This window comes from Triticum dicoccoides, chromosome 7B (assembly GCF_002162155.2).
Source record: "Triticum dicoccoides isolate Atlit2015 ecotype Zavitan chromosome 7B, WEW_v2.0, whole genome shotgun sequence".
Lineage (NCBI taxonomy): Eukaryota > Viridiplantae > Streptophyta > Magnoliopsida > Poales > Poaceae > Triticum > Triticum dicoccoides.
Window position 1 is genome coordinate 200,908,559 of NC_041393.1, and position 5,850 is coordinate 200,914,408.

Here is a 5,850-nt window from a genome sequence, read left to right on the forward strand (position 1 = left end):
TTTCTTCACACTTAGAGTGTTATTCTTCATTGATTGAAGAAAAACGTTTCTTCATGTGTTGCGCATTTAAGTCATCAATTTTGCATAAGTGTTAGGATGTGTGTCCTATTCAAAGAACATTCGAAGATTCTAAGATATTTAGCTCACACCGCAACTTGCTAAATCTCTTCTCATCCAAGGGCTTAGTGAAGATATCGGCTAGCTGTTCTTCAGTCTTCACGTGCTCGATGGAGATGTCACCCTTCAACACATGATCACGAAGAAAATGATGACAAATCTGAATGTGTTTTGTCTTCGAGTGCTGAACTGGGTTGTGAGCAATCTTGATGGCACTCTCATTGTCGCAGAGGAGAGGCACATTCTTCACGTTGACGCCATAGTCCTTGAGTGTTTGCTTCATCCAAAGCAGTTGAGCACAGCAAGAGCCAGCAGCAATGTATTCAGCTTCCGCAGTGGACAGTGATACACAGTTCTGTTTCTTCGAGGACCAACAGACCAAAGATCGTCCGAGGAAATGACAAGTGCCAGAAGTTGACTTGCGGTCCACACGATCACCAGCATAGTCAGAGTCAGAATATCCAATGAGATCAAAAGCAGAGCCCTTGGGGTACCATAATCCTAGTGTTGGTGTGTGAGCTAGATATCGAAGAATATGCTTCACAGCCTTATGGCGTGATTCCTTCGGTGCAGCTTAAAATCGGGCACACATGCAAACACTAAGCATTATATCTGGCCTAGATGCACATAAGTACAGTAAAGAACCAATCATGGAGCGGTATAACTTGTGATCGAAGTCAATACCATTTTCATCAGTGCATAGATGGCCATTTGTGGGCATAGGAATTTTGACGCCTTTGCAATCTTGCATGCCGAATTTCCTCAGTACATCTTTGAGGTATTTCTCCTGAGATATGAAATTCCATTGCACTGTTGACGAATTTGAAGACCTAAGAAAAATTTCAACTCTCCCATCATAGACATTTGATATTCTTCACTCATCATATAGGCAAATTCATCACTATAATGTTGGTCAGTACAGCCAAAGATAATATCATCAACATACATTTGGCACACAAATAGTTCACCATCATATGATTTAGTAAAGAGAGTAGGGTCGAGTGAACCAGGTGTGAAGCCATTCTTCATGAAGAATTCCTTTAATGTATCATACCACGCCCGAGGGGCTTGCTTGAGGCCATAGAGGGCCTTATTAAGTCTGAAGACTTTGTTAGGATTCTTTGGATCTTCAAAACCTGGGGGTTGAGCAACATATACTTCTTCCTCAAGCTTACCATTGAGGAATGCACTTTTCACATCCATTTGATATAAGATGATATCATGATGGTTAGCATAGGCAAGTAATATGCGAATAGCCTCAAGTCTAGCAACAGGTGCAAAAGTTTCATCGAAATCAATTCCTTCAACCTGTGTGTAGCCTTGAGCTCTAATGTCATCGATGATCTTCTCCACTTGCACTTATTTTGCTACGCGAGGATGAGCTGGTTGTCGCTGAGGAGTTTGGTCAGCATTTTCTTCAGCACCATTTTCTTCAGCATTTTCTTCAGGTGTATCAGCTTGATGTTCTTCATGAACTAGAATGACTTCATCAGCAAATTCTTCAGTAGGAATGACATCCTCAGTTGCCTTGAACTTGATAGAATCCTCAGGTGCTGGTTCATCTAACACAGAAGGTAGGTGCTCTCTTTGCGAGCCATTAGTTTCATTCTACAGTTTCAACAACCTTGTGAAGAACGTTGTTGAAGACCCTGTAGGTGTGCGAGTCCTTTCCGTAACCAAGCATAAAACCTTCATGTGCTTTCGGTGCAAATTTAGAATTGTGGTGAGGATCTCTAATCCAACATTTAGCACCGAAGACTTTGAAATAACTCACATTGGGTTTCTTGTTAGTGAAGAGTTCATAGGCAGTCTTCTTGAAGAATTTGTGAAGATATACTCTGTTGATGATGTGGCACGCAGTATCAATTGCATCGACCCAAAAACAACGAGGCGTTTTGTATTCATCAAGCATAGTGCGAGCCATTTCAGCGAGGGTTCTGTTCTTGCGCTCCACGACACCATTTTGCTGAGGAGTATAGGGAGCAGATAACTCATGAGTAATACCAAGTTCATCAAGATAGTCATCAAGACCGGAATTCTTGAACTCAATTCCATTGTCAGTTCTGATGTGCTTGATCTTCACACCAAAGTTGGTTGAAGCCCTCGGGGAAAATCGTTTGAAGATTTCCTGCACTTCATGTTTGTAAGTGACAATGTGTACCCATGTGTAACAAGAATAGTCATCAACAATAACAAAGCCATATAGAGATGCATCATTCGAAACAGCACAATAATGATTAGGACCAAAGAGATCCATGTGAAGCAATTCGAATGGACGAGTAGTGGTCATGATAGTCTTCGCTGGATGCTTGGCCTTGGTCATTTTTCCAGCTTCACAAGCACCGCATAAGTGATCCTTGAGGAATTTTACATTCTCAATGCCAATGACATGCTTCTTCTTCGCAAGCGTGTGCAAATTCCTCATGCCTGCGTGACCAAGTCGTCGATGCCATAGCCAGCCTTCTGAAGCTTTTGCAAGTAGACACACGGCTGGTTGTGGTCCTGTAGAGAAATCAACAATATACAAATCTCCTCTCCTAAAGCCTTCGAAGACTTTGGAATTGTCAGCTTCCATAATCACAACACAGCGATACTTGCCAAAGACAACAACCATATCAAGATCACAAAGCATTGAGACTGACATGAGGTTGTATCCTAAGGACTCAACAAGCATGACTTTGTCCATGTGTTTATCCTTAGAGATCGCAACCTTACCAAGACCCAATACCTGACTTTTGCCTTTGTCAGCAAAGATGATGTGCTTCAGATGTGACGATGATAAGGGAGCATCCATCAAAAGATTCCTGTCACCAGTCATGTGATTTGTACATCCACTATCAAGGACCCATTCAGAGGCTTTGGGTTGATCATCCTGCAGATGAATTAGTGTAACTTACAATCTCATATGCTTCATCGATGAAGAATATGATATCAAGTTCATCAGATGAATTTCATCAAGCAGTAGACAGATATAGCAGTAGGAGGACATGTGAAAGTTTATTTCATCATGATTCGCCTGCGTCCTTTCAGGCAATTTTGTCAGGTCCCCAGCAAATTCTTCAGACGTTAAGGCACGTCTGGAGACCTGACCCTGCAGAAGAGATTAGTTCTTTTTCTTCACCACCCACATCTGAAGGGGTGGCAAAGAGTTCATCACTCTGCGAGTACCATACGAGAATGGTGGCAAAGAAGCCAAACCATTTCGTTTCACATAAGAGGGGTTAGGGTAAGCATATGAATAAGCAGAGAAATTCTTCGAGGACTTATGAACATAATGATTTGAAGAATAATGCGCATATTCATAGCCCTTAGCTCTACCCTGCGAAACAGATGGGTTAGCACGATGATGATCATATGAGGACTTTGATCCATTTGAGGAATTTGATCCATATGAAGAATTAGGTCCATATGAAGAATTGGACCTGGGGTTTCTGTTCTTCACAGGTGGTGTCATGAGGACATTCACCTGAAGACTTTTAACATAACTTTTGGGAACCCAGATTTTCTTCATAGGGGAACCATTCCTGCAGTTAGTGCCAACATATCTAGCAAATACTTCACCATTCTGATTTTTGAAAAGTTTATAGTTGGAGTCAAATGACTCATCAGAAGAATGAGAAGATTCACATGTAAAGCCAGATAAGTTAGATGAATCAACTGGAGGTCCCTTTGCAGCAACCCATGAGGTTTTGGGGTACTGCTCAGGCTTCCAATATGTTCCATCAGCATTGAGTTTCCTCTCAAAGGAAATACCCTCTTTCCTAGGGTTTCTGTTGAGGATCTGCTTTTTGAGCACATCACAAAGAATTTGATGCCCTTTGAGGCTTTTGTACATGCCTGTCATGTACAATTCCTTCAGCCCTGCATCGTCAGTGATACTAGCAATGTCCTCAGATGAGGAATTAGTGATAGCAGAGGCAGGTGAAGAATTTGTAACAGTTGAAGCATTTGAACATTCAGGTGTAGAATTAGCAGATTCACGTTCAATGCACTTTAAGCATGGAGGAACAAATTCTTCCTGAGAAGCGCTGATTTGTTGAGCTAGTAATGAATCGCGCTCCTTCAGAAGATCATCATAACTCACTCTTAGCTTCTCAAGATCTTGCTTTCTTTGAAGAAATTCATAAGAAAGTTTCTCATGATCGGACAAGAGAGTGTTATGATGACCTTGAAGGCTGTCAAACCTAGACTAATGTCTCTGAAGATTTTCAGTCAGGGCTTTAGTGCGATCCATTTCTTCACCCAACATATCATCACTTTTTTCTAGCATGTTTTGAACCTTTTAAAGAGCCCTTTGTTGTTTTACAGCAATCTTAGCAAGTTTAGAGTAGGTGGGGTTGAGATCCTCATTAGATTCATTTTCACTAGATTCAGAGGAGGTGTATTTGAGTACCTTTGCACCTTTTGCCATGAAGCAATAGGTGGGAGCGTAGTCATCATTATCTTCATCAGGCTTGTCGGTGGAGTCAGTTTCTTCAGTGTTGAAGATGGACTTGCTAACGAAAGCAGTAGCGAAGGCCAGACTTGCCACACCAGATTCGGATTCTTCAGACTCCTCCTCTTCCTCATGTTCGTCAGATTCAGCTTCAGAGTCCATTTCCTTGCCAATGAATGCCCGAGCCTTCTTGGAGCTGCTCTTCTTGTGAGATGAAGACTTCGAGGATTTTGATGATGAAGATTTTGACGATTTCTTCTTCTTCTTCGCATCATCAGAACTATAATCCTTGTATTTCTTCTTCTTCAATTCCTTTTCCCACTGAGGACAATCTTGAATATAATGACCAGGTTTCTTGCATTTGTGGCACAGCCTTTTCTTATAGTCATTTGATGAGGAATCACTGCTTCTTGAGGATTTTCCAAAGCGACCACGTCTTGAGAACTTCTGGAATTTCTTCACAAGCAGTGCTAGCTCCTGGCTCAATTCTTCAAGATCACCAAGGCTACTACCAGAATCCTCACATTCAGACTCAGACACAACCTTGGCCTTCAGGGCACGTGGTTTGCCATAGCTCGAACCATAGAGATCTCTCTTTTCAGCAAGCTAAAACTCGTGAGTATTTAGCCTTTCGAGGATATCGGCAGGATCAAGAGACTTGTAGTCAGCCCGTTCTTGTATCATAAGACCCAGAGTATCAAATGAGGAATCAAGTGATCTCAATAGTTTCTTCACCACCTCATGGTCAGTGATGTCAGTGGCACCGAGGGCTTGAAGTTCATTTGAGATGTCAGTGAGGCGATCAAAGGTTTGTTGGACATTTTCATTGTCGAGTCTTTTGAAGCGGTTGAAGAGATTCCGAAGAACATCAACTTGAGAGTCACGCTGAGTGGAGACTCCTTCATTCACTTTGGACAGCCTATCCCAAATAAGCTTAGCAGTTTCCAAAGCACTCACTCTTCCATATTGTCCTTTACTCAGATGACCACATATGATATTCTTCGCTTGAGAGTCGAGTTGCTTGAATCTCTTCACATCAGCAGCATTCAGAGAAGGTGTGACTGAGGGAACACCATTTTCCACAACGTACCAGAGATCGTTGTCAATTGCTTCAAGATGCATTCGCATCTTATTCTTCCAGTAGGGGTAGTCCGTGCCATCGAAGGTAGGACACCCAGCGGAGACCTTGATCATACCTGCGGTCGACATAACTAAAACTCCAGGTGGTTAAACCAAAATCACACAAAACAAGGGAGTACCTTGCTCTGATACCAATTGAAAGTGTGTTATGTCGACTA

General features: G+C 42.1%; 1 pseudogene; it reads right to left on the reverse strand.

Moving 5' to 3' along the window:
* Positions 1-4,306: 4,306 nt before the first annotated feature.
* LOC119338811 lies at positions 4,307-5,236 on the reverse strand (annotated as a pseudogene).
* Positions 5,237-5,850: the final 614 nt, after the last annotated feature.